Genomic DNA, 18,853 nt, shown 5'->3' on the forward strand with positions numbered 1-18,853 from the left:
GCATTAACAGCCAGTCAAGTCTTGAATGAAATTGTAAGGAAAAATTATGATATTAATATTATCTCACATATTGAGCATTGAAGTCTTTCAATAAATTGAGTAGAGACTTCAAGAAAATATGCGTGTTGCCAAGTTGCTCAAAACTTCAATGTTTTCATGAAACATAACCTTTTTTTTGGACTTTGGCCCGTATGCAGATCTCTGTTTAAACGGAAAAATATTAACTGTTCGTTTAAACCCTTTATGAAAGACATTATGATAAATGCAACCATATCTACAAGTAAACGTGGTTTAGTGTTAAACGTAGTGTAAGCATATGGCCCTAAGTGTATGAATCAAAATTCGGTGAAGGAACGGTTTCGGGCTGTCCCTATTGTTTCTTCCCCAATCATTCTAATGAATTGTGTTTTGTGTATCATTGGATGAATGAATAAATAAGTGTATCATTGGATAAATAAATAAAGTCCATTCCCCAATGTGGCTGGTTGTGCTCAAATTGACAATATACTCACTTTCCTCTCTCTAGGGCTACTAAAATTTATTCATACAATACAAAAAGTACATCATAAAAATGATAAATTGTTATTGAAACAATTAATAGTATATTTCGCAGATAGAGCAGAAAATGAGATTTTTCCGGCTTGAAATCGGTTTTCAAGTCGAGGACTAGAAAAGATTGAGAGCCGGAAAAACATTTTTGCCCATGGTGCAAACGATATTTTTCGCCACACTACAGGTATTGCTTACAAAATAAATAAAGAATACAAAATAAAGAATACTCTTTATCGTACCTGTCTCTTGATTTTAGTGGTAGAAGATTTGCAGTCAGGATTACAGATTCTTTTAAAATTTCACTTGGAATATCACGGGCGTCGTCATCTCCAAGAATTTTTGAAAATTTGGAATGCGCTAATCAACAATAAATAATTGAATAAAAATGGTTGCGAAGCGAATGCTGAATTAGTTTGATTCGAAATTCGAACTGAAATAATGGCGACTTCAGCTGAAGAAAGTTGACACTCGCCCGATCTAGGGGATGAATTATTAACTACGGACATCCATGTTAGTGGCTGGAAAGAGTACTCTTTCCGGCCTAGGCCGGAAAGAAACCTGTTTCTTTCTTCGGACGAGAGTCATCTGCAAACAAGGTCTTTCAGATCTACGTGGGGACTGGAAAACAGCTGTTTTCTGTGCAGTGTGACAAAAAATTATTATCAAGTTCCCTTTCATTTCATTGATTTACTTGATAGCGTTAATTGTGTTCCAATTTGACAACTCCAGATCGACTGGATGTGTTGTCAAATTGAATACATCCTGCCATATAGCCTTGCATTAAATGATTGAAATTTCGCACAATTTGGCAACACCGATATTTTCTTCAAGTCTCAACTCATTTTATACAGACTATGAACATACATTGATAGTATAATCTCATATAGTATGTGCGGCTCTATGATTATTATTTATTCTAAAAAATGGTAGAAAAAGAGAGTAGAACAACAGGCTGAACCCAAAACTGTTTCTCTCCTTCAGTACTACGATGAAACCACTCAACTGACAGTCGTCTCTATCAGAAAATACAAGATGATCAAATGGGGTGTTGAGATGAGTAATAGGATGATAATGATGAAGATGATGAAGAAGAAGAAGAAGAGGAAGAAGAAGAAGAAGAAGAAGAAGAAGAAGAAGAGGAAGAGGAAGAGGAAGAAGAAGAAGAAGAAGAGGAAGAGGAAGGAGAAGAAGAAGAAGAAGAAGGGGAAGATGGAAGACCCACCGCGATCTAGGAATTACTATGATCATCTATTTCAGTAGGTTGCTGGTTGTCTAGTAAGTTGATGCTCTCTCCCCTAACTACTCAAATAGAGACACACGTCATAGGAAGCGACTGACTGCGACCCCAAAACACATAGACACACACACACTCATCTATTTGGTCGGTTTTTCTAGTGCCACTCTGACTCATCAAATCAACCTCTCCTATTCCTTCTCATTCGCCTCCTCCTCCTCATCATCCTCCTTCTCCTCCTCCTCCTCCTCCTCCTCCTCCTACTCCTCCTTCTCCTCCTCCTCCTTATCCTTCTCCTCCTCCTCCTCCTCCTCCTCCTTCTCCATCTCCTCCTCCTCCTCCTCCTCCTCCTCTGGTTTGGTAGAGAGTTAGTGGGGAGGATATTTTTAATATTCTTCCCGAAGAATGGACATTGATATGTCCAATGCTCCGGCAATTTATGTAGATGCATAACAATATGATTATTATCTATAGTTATTATATTACAAACTGCTTTTTCATATCATATACAGTTCAATAATTATTTTCTTAGTCTATATTTTGTAAATTCATCTATAATTTTGCTGTATTGTAAGCTATTGTATATAAGTGTATAAGCCAGTATATATTGTAATCTACATAAATAAAGTACTCAATCAATCAATCAATCCTCCTCCTGTCTATAGTGAGGTCCACGTTACAATGGCAGTATTTGATTAGCATTTGTATTGCTATCCTTGTCCATCATTCGCCAAAGCAGATAGCGCTATCCTTTTCTAGATCTGCAATGTATAGCCGTATTCCACACCGGTATTCAACAATGTAGAAATATGATTAATCAACACAATATTCAATCTCAATCATGAATATGCATCATTCAATCAATGAAAAGAATACTTCATCGACGAACAAAAGACAATTGATTATATCAATAACAAGAATGAACAGTTGATATTACACCAGATATACTGGTGTCATCACTATCCTGTTCGGAAGGCAGTGGTAAGGCAGAAAAATCGGCAACACAGCTCTCCTAACTTTCTCCATTGCCATTATAACGTGGACCTCACTTTATGGACAAGTCAGTTGTTCTATTTTGAAGAGCATATTACATCAGATCATACTGATATCAGTTATCCTCTCAAGAAGATACTGGCAAGACAGAGAATCGGCAACACTGTTAACCTATCTTTCTCCACTGTCTTTATAACGTGAACCTCACTATATTGACAAGACAGTTGTACCATAGAGTAACAATAGCATAAGTAGATATTCCATGGTCTAGGGCGTTTATGTCACAACTTTTACTGTTATCTCAAGCCCATAGTTCATGTAATTCTTTCCCGTGAAGCTGTGTGACGCTGGTAGTCTCTCATATTGTACCGTTCATACACTCTTACCCGGTCAGAACAGTAAAAATCGACAAAAAATCGACAATAATCGACAGTATTCGGCTTGAGATAACAGTAAAAGTTGCCACATAAACTCCCTATACCATGGGATATCTACTTAAGCTATTGTTTCTCTATGGTTGTACTATTTGTAGAACAATGCATCTTGTCTAAGGGATCATCGCAACCCCCCAAAAAGAAGTTAATGTTGTGTAATGGACAATGTCTTCCACTTCCTCTCAAATTTTCTCTCTTTATCTCTCTTCTCTCATTCCCTCTCTCTCTTCTCTTCTTCTGCTCTCTCTCTCTCTCTCTATCTTTTTCTCCTCTCACAACCTCCACTGTTAGTTTTTTTTCAGGAAAGGCAATGTTGTGTATCAGTTGGAGTAGTGACTCATTCGTATTCCGTGTAATATCCTAGGGAGTTTTTCTCGTCTTTTCCTTCTTATTCTGTCTCTCTTTCTCTCCATTTATCTTTCTCCCTTATACTTTTTCTCTCTCGTCTTGAATCTTCTGAACCGGAAGTTGAAAACAGAGACTTCGTTGTTCGTTGGATGGGAGCTTGTTGATAGGAGAGATGGGTGAAGAAGAAGCAGCAGAAGCAGAAGAAGATAAAGAAGAAGAAGAAGAAGAAGAAGAAGAAGAAGAAGAAGAAGAAGAAGAAGAAGAAGAAGAAGAAGAACAAAAATAAGAAGGCTAAGTAGAGAAGAGACAAAAATAAATTGGAAATGAATTTCAATAAATCTCAATAATGTTTGATGCATCATCACGTTTGAGCTACTGGACTGATTGACCGAACGGAGTGAGGTCTAAGATTCAAGCCGACGGTTTGGCATTTCTCTTAATGTTTAAATGTTTATATATTTATATGTTGCGCATTTACGGCAAAACGCGGTAATAGATTTACATTAAATTTGACAGGTATGTTTCTTTTTTAAATTGCGCGTCAACGTATATACAAGGTTTTTGGAAATTTTGCATTTCAAGGATAATATAAAAGGAAAAAGGAGCTTCCTTCATACGCCAATATAAGAGTGAAAATCAGACTTTAGAATTATTCGTCATAAATCAGCTGACAAGTGATTACACAGATGTGTGGAGAAGCCAGTCTATTACTGCATTTGTATAAGGTCTATAGTTTCAACAAAGACATTAAAGAGGTGCATCTTTGAGCTGGGTTTACACCAAAGTTACAAAATGGTTATAACTTGATCCATATAGATTCTATTAGATTGAACACAAGTTCACAAACACAAATGTTCATCATGTGTATGATAAGTTATGTTCAATCTAATATAATCTAAAAGGATTGAGTTATTAACATTTTTTAAATAAATTTGGTCTAATCGCAGCTTTAAGGTCTTTGGTTTCAATATTATTTGTTTTGCAGTCATGGTATTATTATGCGTGCCCATCAGTATCAATATTCTCACATTCGAAAAAAACTAATTTCACAAGTGAATAAAAATAAACAAATGAACTAAATAATTATGGAGAAATTATAATATTTTTCATCAGATAGAAAGATCATCACGGAACTGGATGAATTATATCTCATGGAATACAAATTCAAACGTGAACTGAGTTTGTTAACATTTGAAACAGTTGACATCTGGTACTTGTGGATGAGAATACTGCGTGAGGTCTACTGTTCACAGAACTACTAGTTAACTTGAAATTTTACATACAGATTCTTAATTAACCGAGGATCATTATAGGCCTATTCTCAATTCTTCAAGATTTCATTACGTTAAGTTATCAGTTTGTCAAGTTTTAAAATAGATCCTTACAGAGCACGGGTTACCTGCTAGTATTCTGATAAAATTATACTTTATTGATTCCACATCAGGCTCAATAATAATTCTTTTGGCAATATTTCAACTCTAAGGGTTGTTTTTAAGGGTTTGAAGTTCGTCTTTTAGCATGTATATTCTTCTTCTCCCAATCTCTTAATTATAATTGAAATAATTTCCATATCATATGCTACTATAGAACTATAATCTAGATAGAGTACCTCTTCCAAACAGTTGTTAACAGGCAACTAAATTAATAATTTTGTCAGGTTGGCATTAAGTTGAGTTGACTTTGTTAGGTTGGCACCTAGTTGAAGATTTAAATGCATTTATCGCAGGAAAATTGTTGGGCACTGCTACTTCAATCAGAGCTATTCCTGGGAATATTTATATTACTAGCCATCATGCTCGCTTCGCTCGCCATATCCGTTTAGCCAGACGTTTAGTCTGGACCCCGACTTGATTGTCATAACATATGATAAAAATGCTCAAATTAAAAATGCAGGCAAGCGAAGCGAGCCTGCTGACCCTCATTCTTGGACGATCCAGTCGGGGGTCCAGGGGGCGGAGCCCCCTTGCTAGACGGAAATGGCGAGCGAAGCGAGCCTGACGGCTAGTGAATAATAATAATTAAAGATCGCACATACTATATGATATTATACTATCAATGTATGTTCATAGTCTGTATAAAATGAGTTGAGACTTGAAGAAAATCTTGGTGTTGCCAAATTGTGCGAAATTTCAATCATTTAATGCAAGCCTATATGACAGGATGTATTCATTTCGACAACACAGTCGATCCGCAGTTGTCAATTTGGAACACAATAATTAACGCTATCAATTAAATCAATGAAATGAAAGGGAACCTGATAATAACATTGATTGTTTCAATAAAAAATTATAATTTTGATGATGTACTTATTGTATTGTATGAATAAATTTTAGTAGCCCTAGAGAGAGGAAAGTGAGAATTGTCAATTTTATTACAACCAGTCACATTGGGGTATGGACTTTATTTATTTATCTATCCAATGATACACAAAACTCAATTCATTAGAATGATTGGATATGCACTTGCTTAATAAACTAGAATTGATTATTCTAAACGAGAATGAACAGTTAATATTACATCAATAAACATGTATCAGCTACCTTCTATAGTTGGCATTGACAAGGCAGAGGATCGGCAACGTTTTTCCTCTATTTTTCTCCTCTGCTATTATAACGTGAACCTCACTATATCAATGAAATACATTCCATATAAATAGCAATGACTTCATAAACTCAGTCAATGTAACATAGCTTGTTTTAACTGCATTCCTTCATTGCAGAATCTAAATTATCTCATTCAGAATAATGAGATCTTGTCACATGTTAAATGCTTCATAAACATGAAAGACAAGGCTATGACATCGCAATTAATATGAATAATTGCAGATCCAGATGAAGAATTTACAAAGTGTCACATTGAGTACTTCAATTAAGATGTGTTTCGAAATCTGAATGCTTAAGAAAAAATTATAAGGGTTTATCAGTGATTTACAATGGTGTAACAACTGAAACGGGTATCCCGTTTCTTCATAAAAGTTGTTGGAGAATATTGATTCATTTATTCATTCATTGGATAAAGAATTACAATTCCGGAATGAAAAAACAGGCGGTACCCAGCTGCTATATTTAGCATTTTTATTGAATAATCTTGTCTTTGAAATCAAATCTGTATGTCTTCATACTCCTTACATTTTTGTACGTTCATAGGTAGTTCTTACTTTTGAGTGAAGACTTGAGTCGTTGTCCGATTGTGGGATTGTGAGCTTGTAAGTTTGTATGTTCGTCGATAACAGCAATGACAATTTCACCCCCTACATTGAAGCTGCTATAACAATGAAAGGAAAACTTGGAATAGTGGAAAAATACATCATTTTAATGAGAATTCAATGCTCTACAAACCTACGATGAGCGTCAATTTTATACGATGCATTGTTGGAGAGGTAAGCCCTGAAAGAGAACAACATTCGATAAAAACCTGTTATTTTAAAAATTACACACCTTAAAGAGCGAGTATCTCGGGAACTGTTGAGAATATCACAAAACTAAGCTGAACAAAAAGTGTAGAGAATTCATCAAGCTTCATTTTGGAATAGTTGGTTATTTCGGTTGAACGTACTGTTCTCAAGATATGAGCGTAAAACACTGAAAAATGCAACTTTTAAACCACCCTCATCCCCTTAGCACATGAGTAAGGAATGGGGACTTTTGATATGTTCTTCTACTAACTAGTCTTAACAAAGCTGCAAAGTCAAAAATTGTGTTTAAACATTCCCTCCAAATTCATTTGTCAATTGGTCTATTGTTGCAAAAATGGAGATTTCACAATCAACACTAAAGCTGCTGCAAAAGGTGTGGGGAAATTCGTAAAAGTATGAAATTATACATCATATTGAAGAGAATTTAATGCTTTATAAGATCATAATCAGCATGGATTCCTCCCATGGATTTTTAAAAAGTTATAAGAGCAAAAATTGAAAAAAAATTGAGACAAACGTGTTTTTTCAAAAATGTCACATCTTCGAGAGCGGATATCTCGAAAACTAGGGAAGATATAGAAAAGTTGAAGAATAAATAATGTAGGAAATTATGTAATCTCCAATTTTGTATTCAACAATTATGTCAGTAAGATACATAGTTCTCGTGTTATATGCGAGAAACCAAAAAATGGTACCTTTGAAATACCCCCACCACCTTACCACAGGGGTAGGGGTGAGGACTTTTGATATGTTCACCTCCTCACTACCCTAAACAGAACTGCGGAGTCAAAAACTGTCTTCCAAACATTTCCCTCTATAACCTTTCTTTGACTGGACTATATGATTTCTCCCATTGAAGAAAGCCAGCCAAGCATTTATAGACATCATATCCTACACTGAGACTGGGCTTAGACTAGACATTTTTTGGGTTAGGCGGTTTAAAAAGAGAGGAATCTTCTAAAGCAGTCATCTACACTATGATTATTAATAATTACAACACTGAGCGTGCGTCTTGATTATTAACTAGCACAACTGTAGGGGGGCGTTCACACCCACCAACCATCTTCTTCTTCTTCTTCTTCTTCTTCTTCTTCTTCTTCTTCTTCTTCTTCTTCTTCTCTTCTTCTTCTTCTTCGTCTTCGTCTTCGTCATCTCCTCAAGATATTTGTACTCTCTGTCTGTGGTTGAAGAAACTAGACAATAGACATCTCTATTCCTTAATAGGTCAAGTGTAACTATCAGGCACTTCTCACACTAGCGCGACTTCAATCGTACGACTGCAGTCGTGGTTAGCAGCGATGTTCTATGCAGAACATTATTGATAACAAGTAATCACAAGTTCACAGTTGAGAAGAATGTTCAGTTTCTGCATGTTAATAACAAAGGCAGATCTTTGAACATTCTAGAGGCTTTAGAAATAACAAGAGTAACTAGTAGTTCTGTGAACAGTAGACCTCACGCAGTATTCTCATCCACAAGTGCCTGAATGAAACTGTAGACCTTATGGTATCATCAATCAGTCAAAAAGTGTAAAGTATCTTGGCATTACTGTTGATGACAATTTGATGTGGAAAGGACAGATAGACGGCATGAAGAAGTACCTGCGTTGCTTACTGCATAGAATTTTCAGTTTGAAAAATATGTGTCCAACATTTGTTTTGAGAGATCTTTACTTTGCTCTTGCTCAATCTCGCCTTTCTTATGGGCTGGTCTGTTGGGGAAGTACTTATATAACTCACTTAAGGCCAGTAATGTATCTGCAGAAGTCTCTAGTTAGAGCAATTGCTAATCAAGAGAATTTTGATTTTCTATCGTCATGCCAGGTTATGAAAATCATGCCTCTGAGGCACCTGTACGTCTTCAAGGTCCTGTCTGAATTCTATTGGTCTAGTGGAAATCAAGGGCAACTTTGGGACATGAAACTGGAATAATGAGAACAAGGTTCACTGATAGGTTCCCATCCCTAGACCCAATAGCACTTTCTTTCAAAAATCTTTTTGTTTTTTGCAAGGCAGGTTTTTCAATCATGTGCCACAGGATATAGTTTATGCTAATTATCCTCTTCCTGTTTTCAAGAGAAAAATAAAAAGGTAATTTTTGCTCTCAATATCGATGTCATTGAAAGCTGGTATCATATTCAGAGATAAGATTATTCATTTATGTGAAAAACCCTTGATAAAATGTTTTAAAATTAGCATGTAAGTCATATTGAGTTATCATGCCTTTTAGTATGTATTCAGTAAGGTTCCCTGCTAATGTTTTACTGTTGTAGAAATTCAATAGGTCTAATCATTTTGAATATCCTCTAATTTTTCAATTTTAATTGTGTAGCTCCATCTCATTTTATACTTTTTTGTAGCCTATACAGTATATTTACAAAATGTTTCATCTTAGCCTAGTATAATTAGTTATGCTCTCGTTTCATATATTATTTGCTTCTTATATTCTTTTTATTTTTGTCAATATTCTAATATTCATTATATTGTTGTTGATATGATACTCCTGTGCGCGGACGGAAAATTTATTTTCTTTGCGCTCAGTAAATTTGCCATAATTATTATGATTTAGTTTTAATTTTTATTGTATTATTGTTTTATTTACAATCAATATTGTGTTTCCAACAGTATGTCTGTATTTGTTTTTATGGCAAATAAAGTCTATTCTATTCTATTCTATTATGGAAATACAGCAATAGACTGGCTTCTCCACACATCTGTTTAATCACTTGACAGCTGAGTTATGATGATTAATTCTATAGTCTGATTTTTACTCTAATATTGGCGTATGAGGGAGGATCCTTTTTCCTTTCATAATATCCTTGAAATGCAAAATTTCCAAAAACCTTGTATATACGTCGACGCGCAATTAAAAAAGAAACATACCTGTCAAATCTCATGAAAATCTATTACCGCGTTTCGCCGTAAATGCGCAACATATAAACATTTAAACATTAAGAGAAACGTCAAACCGTCGACTTGAATCTTAGACCTCACTTCGCTCGGTCAATTAAGGAAAATTCCCAGTATAGTTTAAATGACCAGATTCATTCCAACCAATACAACACTACGAATTTAGTTTTATCATAACATTGTAAGTATACATTATTCAATAGTTTTTCTATTAACATATTTGTTTTATTATCTTTTACTCGTTTTCTTGGTTCTTATTTTGTACTGAAAGTAAATTTTGTTATCATGGCGAGTCTGTTGATTAAGCCGCCATTTTGTGACACCGTTAAGTGGGAGGAGACTGTCTAGCTGGGCCAATGGCAGGCGTTCATGCCCTTGACCAATAGTATAAATTCGCCTACTAGTATAAATTCTGCTGCTCTTGTATTTAGTTTTAGTTTATCGGTGATTGACGATGGTGTAACAACCGAAACCGCTCTTTCTATCTGTCAATAAATCTGTGGTTTTTTGATAATTTATTAGTATTTTCACTCAATATGAATAATTACCACAATATCAACTTCTCAACTACACAGAAAAATTGCTTGTTTTTGTCAACCACAATGACAAAAGTTTTAGTAAAAAATTATTGAAAATTCAATAGCTGAGATAAGGCATTTTGTTGGTTAATTATATTTCTTCATTGTTAAACAATGATCTGGCAACGTTGTAGAGCTGGAGAAGGTTAGCGCTATCTGCTTTGTTGAATGATAGACAAAGATAGCAACACTGAGGGCAATCAAATACTGTTATTATAACCTGGACTCTACTATATCTCCAAAACGTAGCCATCTGTGGGTTTTTGACAATTTCTTAGTAACTCTATTTAATACTTCAAGCAATGATGTATGAATTCCCTTCGCGATTTGAGTCGTTCTAGTTTGAGTTGTGTCATAGTTACTAGTAGTTCTGTGAACAGTAGACCTCGCGCTCAGTGAGTTACATTGACCTGTTGTTATGTTTTCTCAAAAATATTAATAAATAATTTATCCTATATCGTACCGTGACGTGTCGTCCCGGAATGTGAGTGTGAGCGCTGTTATCAGGTCTGGCTGCAACTGTCTACAACGTTGATGGAAAAATACAATTATTTTCAAGATGTTCGATGTTTTTGAACGGGTCCACTAACATTAATGGAAAGATACATTTTCAAGATGTTCGATGTTTTTGAACGGGTAGTATTATAGTCCACTAGACAGCTGATTTATGATGAATAATTCTGTAGTCTGATTTTTACGGTAATATTGGTGTATGAAGGAGGCTCCTTTTTCCTTTTATATTATCCTTGAAATGCAAAATTTCCAAAAAACCTTGTATATACGTCGACGCGCAATTTAAAAAGGAACATAACATACCTGTCAAATTTCATGAAAATCTATTACCGCGTTTCGCCGTAAAGGCGCAACATAAAAACATATAAACATTCAAACATTAAGAGAAATTCCAAACCGTCGACTTGAATCTTAGACCTCACTTCGCTCGGTCAATTATTCTTTTCTTATACCTTTCTACTTCTCCAAAACCCGATACCGTACCCGTCTCCCTTCTCCTACCTCCTTCATTGTCTCACTCCTTCCGTCTCTACTCACAAACCGTTTTGTGCTGTGAATATTAAATACAATTTTCATGAATGGAACCACATTACACTCTATCTACTAAGAAAGCTGCATCAAAGGAGGAGTGAGGTAGAAGAAGGAAAAGAAAAAGAAGAAGACGAAGTAAAATGAGAAGAAAAAAAGAGGAAGAAGAAGAAGAAAAGAACATGATGAATTAGGAGGAAAGAGGAGGGTCTTTTTGGGCCCACGATGTGTCGAGAATATTAATTTCTAAATTGAAGAGTTAGGCTCACCGCCCCTTGACTCAAGTCACACTTCAAGGTTGACTTGGAGGGATAAGTCAAGGCCCCCTCTCAGAAACTAAAATTGTGAGGTCCACGTTATAATGGCTAGTATTTGATTAATATTGGTGTTGCTATCCTTGTCTATCATTTTTGTATTATTATAGAGAACCAATAGCATAAGTAGATATCCCATGGTATAGGGAGTTTATGTCGCATCTTTTACTGTTATCTAAAGCCCATAGTTCATGTAATTCTTTCCCGTGAAGCTGTGTGACACTGGTAGTCTCTCATATTGTGCCGTTCATACACTCTCACCCCAACAAAACAGTAAAATTCGACAATAATCAACAGTAATCGGCTTGAGATAACAGTAAAAGTTGCGACATAAACGCCCTATACCATGGGATATCTACTTACACTATTGTTTCTCTATGGTATTATCTTTGTATCATTTTTGTATCTTCTCCCTATAATGGTTCACGTTATAATGGTAGTATTTGATCAACATTTGTTTTGCTATCCTTGTATATCATTCGACAAAGCAGATTGTGCTATCCTTTTTCAGCTCCACAACGTTGCCAGATCTTTTTTAACAATGTAGAAATATTATTAGTTAGCAAAACATTCAATTTCAATTATTATATTGGTTCATTTTTCAATCTTTTAAAACTATATTTTTCTAAAGAATGGAATGTAATTGATAATTGACCAAGCGAAGTGGGGTCTAAAGGTGCGTACAGATATACGCGCCGCGGACATGAGCAATTCACTTTTAATCAGCTGATGCCAAGCTTTTTATATCTGTATCTTATACCATTTCTGTAAGAATACAGATATAGTCAGCTGATTAAAAGTGAATTGCTCATGTTCGCGGCGCGTACATCTGTACGCACCTTTAGATTCAAGTCGACGGTTTAGCATTTCTCTTAATGTTCAAATGTTTATATGTTGCGCATTTACGGCGAAACGCGGTAATAGATTTTCATGAAATTTGACAGGTATGCTCCTTTTTTGATTGCGCGTCGACGTATATACAAGGTTTTTTGGAAATTTTGCATTTCAAGGATAATATGAAAGGAGAAAGGAGCCTCCTTCATACGCCAATATTAGAGTGAAAACCAGACTATAGAATTATTCATCATAAATCAGCTGACAAGTGATAACACAGATGTGTGGAGAAGCCAGTCTATTGCTGTATTTCCGTAAGGTCTATAGTTTCAATCAGGTACTTGTGGATGAGAATACTGCGTGAGGTGTACTGTTCACAGAACTATTAGTTTCAAACAAGAATGAACAGTTAATATCACATTAGATATACCGGTATCCCCTATGAACAGTAAGTGCCTATAAGCACTGTCCATAGACTTGTCACTGTATAGGCACTACAACCTCAGCAATAGGCAGTGGCAAAACAGAGAAACGGCAGCGCTGTTCCCCTATATTTTCCCACTACCATTATAACGAGGACCTCACCATAGATGAGTGACGTGTTCATAGAAGGCATACTGTACTTCCGTTCTGTAATGGGAGGAAAGGGAGAAAAATGGTAATTACCATTGTAGGAAGGGGAAAAAAGGGAAATAATTACCTTCCTCGGAAACTGCACGTGCGAATAATTGTATTGATCAAACATTCAAAGCATCATCTTATAATATCGGGGCACCGAGCTTTGCTCGTTATTTATTTATCGATAAACAGAACACAATTCTTCAAAATGATTGGGGAAGAACAAACAGGCACAGCCCAAAACTGTTTCTTCCCCGAATTTACACACTATAAATAGTCCAAAAAGTGGGTTATGTTACATACACTTGAATTCAGGTCCAATTTTGAGTCAAAATATTTGAAAACAGAAAAGTTCTAATTTAGATTGTTTACAAATCAAATTGAACAACGAAATAAAACTCACTAATCACCTAAAACTGTAAAATAATGATTAACTTCGAATATTATGATATACTCTAATTTAGAGTGATAAACCATGTCATGTCAACAAATCGATTATTCTGATAAAACTTCTAGATAATATTTCTCGCGAGATACTGTAAGCTGATTGAATGATTACACAGCTGATCTCCCACACAGGCACACGCATCTTCTGTTATCGACAGACGACGAAATTATACAGATATCTGTTTTTCCAAGAATGAATAATTATTATCCTTTTCATGTCCTTCAGCGAGTTTTCCCAGGGATGAGACATAGTACAATCGAATTTTTATATCATAAACCTACTATGTTCCAAATTTCGTGAAAATCGTTAGAGCTGTTTTCGAGATCCGTTGAACATAAATAACCAGATATAAAAATATAAACAACATACAAAAATTGCTCGCTTAATAAAATAGGATATAGTAGCATACATTCTAACAGGTAACCCGTGCACCGCAAGGGTCCAATCGAAAACTTGATAAACTGACAACTTGATCTACTGGAGATCTTGAAGAATTTGAAATAGGCTTATAACAATCCTCGGTAAATTGTGAATCTATATGCAAAATTCCAAGTTGATCAGTCTAGTAGTTGAGACGTGATAATGCGTTATTCGTGAATTTCCTATCCCGTACGTGTATAAGCCAATTCTTTCCTCTATTATATTGAAGACTTGCAGGTGTAATTTATTTATTTATCTATTCAATAATTTAGAACTCACAAAACTTACAGAAATAAATCAAATAAAATTCTGAAAAAAGTTTATTCCTGCCAGCTATGAGATGAATGACTCAATTTTCATTCCATATGTTCATTAAATAGATGGCAATAAAAGGGAATTAAATTCGTAAAATTATTTATCAAAGTTTGGTCGTATACAGGAGAATATTATGTTAATTTTGTACCAAAACCATGTTATTCCTGTATCTTCTTACAGAATAAGACCCGGTTGCACAAAAGCCGGTTAAATTTTAACCGTGATTAATTTCACAAGAACCAATCAGAGAAGGTTTTTTTGAAAAGACGGCTTCTCAGAATGGTTCTCCTAGAATTAACCACGGTTAAAATTTGACCGGCTTTTGTGCAGCTGGCACAAAATCTTGTTATTTTCATATTTAAAGTTTGTGAAGACACTTTTTTGGATAAACCAGTATTGGTGCTATTATCCCTAGCTTGCAAATAAATTTGCAAAAAGTAAGGCTGTCCGGCTCGCAAATATATAGGAGTTCCGACCAGAGCTTTAGGTCAGTGGTCATATTGGCTCAATTTTATTAGAATGTTACCTCGACTAGGCTGACTGTTTTTTCAGTTCCATAATTCTATCTAAGATAGTTTGTTTTTTCTGAATTATTTTATTGTATGTCAAACATGACGTCACAAGTTCTAGAACCATTACATTTCAACCACATTCCAATAGCTGAAACCAGGAGAAAATGAAATTATTTGGTGAATGGAAAGATATGTGATAAAATCTCACAAAGATTAAATAAATTGTTGTTAAAATATAACAAATGTATAGTGTCTCTTCTCAGTAGAATTCAACTAGAATCTGATTTTGAATGTAGCAGCTTTTTAATTCTCTATTTTTTGTTCCAGGTAAATGAAATGGTGATGAAATGTCATTCAATACGTACAATACTTCATTGGTGAGTCTTCTGAGAATTTATTCACAAAAATAGAAATATTCTCACTAAACTAACTACGCAAAATCGTAGAGGAAGCATAGTCTACACCACGGTAGTTAGAAGAAGATTCTTCAATATAGAAGAGAGATAGATAGAGAGAGTAATAGAGAATATATAGAGAGTTATAGATTCTTCAATATACCGTGGTCTACACAAATAGTAGTCTTTGCTCACTCTATAGCACTATGTGAATGAACTAGCAATTTTCACTGTGTTTGTGCTTAGATCAGCTACAATAATCAATAATAAATTATTAGAAATAGAAAATGAGATATTATTGGTATTGAATTTCAATATTGTTTCCATGCAAGCATTACATTATTGTGAGATAATTTTCACACAGTCAGTTCCTTGTTTTCCCCACTAATCACGTACCATGTGCTATTTCCAGAGAGTAGAGAATGTAATAAATTATTAGATATAAAAATCTGGTGTGGCGCACTCACACAACTTTCCTTGCCGTTATGAAAATTGATCACCTGACGCTAGTGTTCCCGCGCATCTCAAGTCCACTATTCAAAGATTTGAGCCAGCTGGTGACAGGGCAATAACGCTGGCGACACACATGAGGTCTGCTATCTCTTCATAGTGAATGATTTAATAGAATCAACAATAATTTGCAATTGAATAATCACATTTTCTCGAATTTAAAGCTTATTTTCAATTTTAGGTGAAAATGTTACTGAACATTAATTGTAGAGATTTTCATGCTCAATCTACTCCACTTGATTTTTTTTGTTTCAATAGTATCTGAAGCCTGATAATCGGGAATCTATCTGCATTGATGGGCGGAGCTCCTGAAATTTTTACAGATATGGGACTTGTGGCAGTTGATAGAGCTTATCGATGACTATTTTAGGTATGAATTTGATCAAAATCGTTGGAGCCGTTTCCGAGAAAATCACGAAAAACCCTGTTTTTGACAACATTTTCGCAATTTTAGCCGCCATCTTGAATTGCATTTGATCGAAATTGTTCGTGTCGGATCCTTATAGTGAAAGAACTTTAAGTTCCAAATTTCAAGTCATTCCGTTAATTGGGAGATGAGATATCGTGTACACAGACGCACATACACTCATACACACACACACACACACACACACCACACACACACACACACACACACAACACACACACACACACACACACCACACACACACACCACACACACCACACACACACACACACACACACACACACACACACACACACCACACACACACCACACACACCACACACACACACACACCACACACACACACACACACACACACACACACACACAGACCAATACCCAAAAACCAGTTTTTTGGACTCAGGGGACCTTGAAACGTATAGAAATTTAGAAATTGGGGTACCTTAATTTTTTTCGGAAAGCAATACTTTCCTTACCTATGGTAATAGGGCAAGGAAAGTAAAAAATGAGATAGAATCTTTGTGAGATTTTATCACATCTCTTTCCATTCACTAAATAATTTCATTTCCTCCTGGTTTCAGATATTGGAAAGTGGTTGAGATGTATTGGTTTTAGAACTTTAAATACAGAAATAACAAGATCTAGAGCCGGTTTCCGAAATCTGGATGTATCTTAATTCTGGACTTTATACACGGCTTTATATTCTATCCTCACTGGCTATTTCCAATGATACAGAGATCTATCTCAATGATAGAACCATACAGGTCAAACCCCTCAATATTTTTCTTTTTCTGAAAAATCTCATAACTATTCCACATTTCATGAAGATGCATCAGCGAATACTGATCAAATGCCAACTAGTGAGGTCTTCGTTATAATGGCAGTGGAGAAAAACAGATCATCGTTGCCGATCCTCTGTCTTGTCAATGCCTTCTATAGCCGGTAGTTGATACAGGTTCATGCAATATCAACTGTTCATCCTTGTTTAAAATGATCAAATCTATTCTATCAAGCTAGAAATAATATTTTTCAATAATTAAATAATAAATTTTCATAATTAAGATGAAATATTTTAGTAATTTATTATTAACAAAATTACATTGTCATGAATTTTCATAATTAAGATGGAATATTTTGTTAATATTTATTATAATACGAATCAGCTGTTCTTAGTGAGAATTTTTGTGTATTTTTGGCTTCAAAATTCATAAAATAACTTAATTAATACAATGTGCAGTGATAATTAAGTGTAATATTTAACTATAATTTGGTGTTTTAATTTTTCTAAATTATAAATTTGCATCTCATATTTATTTTTGGACGAAAGTTGAGCTTGAACTTCTTACAGAAGAAACGTAACCTATTTTTTGGACATGTAATCAAAATTTGGGAATGTAATAGTTTTGGGCCAAGCCTGTTGTTCCCACCCAATCATATTTATATGATTTGTTATTGTATCCACTTATAAATAAATAATAAATTATTAACAAAATTATATGTCTACATTGTTAATAGACAGAGCAAAGCAAGAAAGAGGCAGCGCTATCCGCTTTGTTGAATGATAGACAAGGAATGTGCAATACCATTGCTAATCAAACACTGCCATTATAACGTGGACCACATTATAGAGGGAATAGAACATGTTTATCCTATTCTTCCTGGGACCAGTCAAGGGCTATTCATACTATTATACTATACATACATAAATAGTTGTTAAAAAACATTAGATGAATGTAAATATTCTGATTGTTTTTCTGCAGAAGAATCCATAATCATTAATTTTTACAGAAGTCTTCGCGGTGAATTACAGCATTTACTTTGGATTTTCGTTCAACCTTCCGGCAGTCGCGCTGTTGTAAAAATTACAACAGCGTCAGTTTTCTTGCTGCACAAAACTATTGAATGGGGTGGTGTCAGTGAATGAGTCACCTATGCATTCCAAAACTTTCCCCCCATCACTCCACTGAGTTGCAGTATCAACCGAGCAATGGTTCAGTCTTTAGACGCCATTTAGTCGCGACAGTGCATAAGTCGCACTGTGCATAAGATAGGGAAAGACTGTATACGGGGACTGTAAATGAACCAATAACACAGAATTGATGGCTTTACTTGATGTACCTTATTGGACTATGAAATGGTAATCATCCAAATGTTAATAGGCGTAAAATAATCCAAGAAGATGGGAAAAGTAATTATACAATTAATTAATATGTTTTGACAGTAAACAGAGTACATAACATTTGGAAATTGGATGTTGTACAAAATACAACACGCGACTGCTCGTGCGATTGAGTAGGGCGCGACTACCGGAAGGTTAATAATAATAATTAATTATTAGTTTACTCTTAGTTCTCTGCTCAATCATTAAAATAATCTCAGTTTACTTGAAATTTATCAATTCAAAGTTCTATTTTTGAAAACTCCAAGTGAAGTCTGAATACATGTGCCAACATAATGACACACATAATGATGATATTTTGTTGAAGATGATGATGATGATATTGATGATGATGATGCCTACCCCCAGCGGATGTACCGATGATTACGATAATGATA

General features: G+C 35.0%; 1 protein-coding gene and 1 long non-coding RNA gene across 4 annotated transcripts in view; both read left to right on the forward strand.

The window, feature by feature from the left end:
• LOC111048683 (opioid-binding protein/cell adhesion molecule homolog) overlaps nt 1-18,853 on the forward strand; it is a 210,080-nt gene that overhangs the window by 110,503 nt on the left and 80,724 nt on the right. The gene's annotated exons all lie outside the window — the stretch shown is intronic.
• The window catches only part of LOC120350160, a 53,157-nt gene that overhangs the window by 8,620 nt on the left and 25,684 nt on the right, over nt 1-18,853 (forward strand). The window contains exon 2 of the long non-coding RNA XR_005570662.1: nt 15,293-15,342. This is a non-coding gene — a long non-coding RNA (uncharacterized LOC120350160). The remainder of the gene's footprint in view (nt 1-15,292; nt 15,343-18,853) is intronic.

This window comes from Nilaparvata lugens, chromosome 3 (assembly GCF_014356525.2).
Source record: "Nilaparvata lugens isolate BPH chromosome 3, ASM1435652v1, whole genome shotgun sequence".
NCBI lineage: Eukaryota > Metazoa > Arthropoda > Insecta > Hemiptera > Delphacidae > Nilaparvata > Nilaparvata lugens.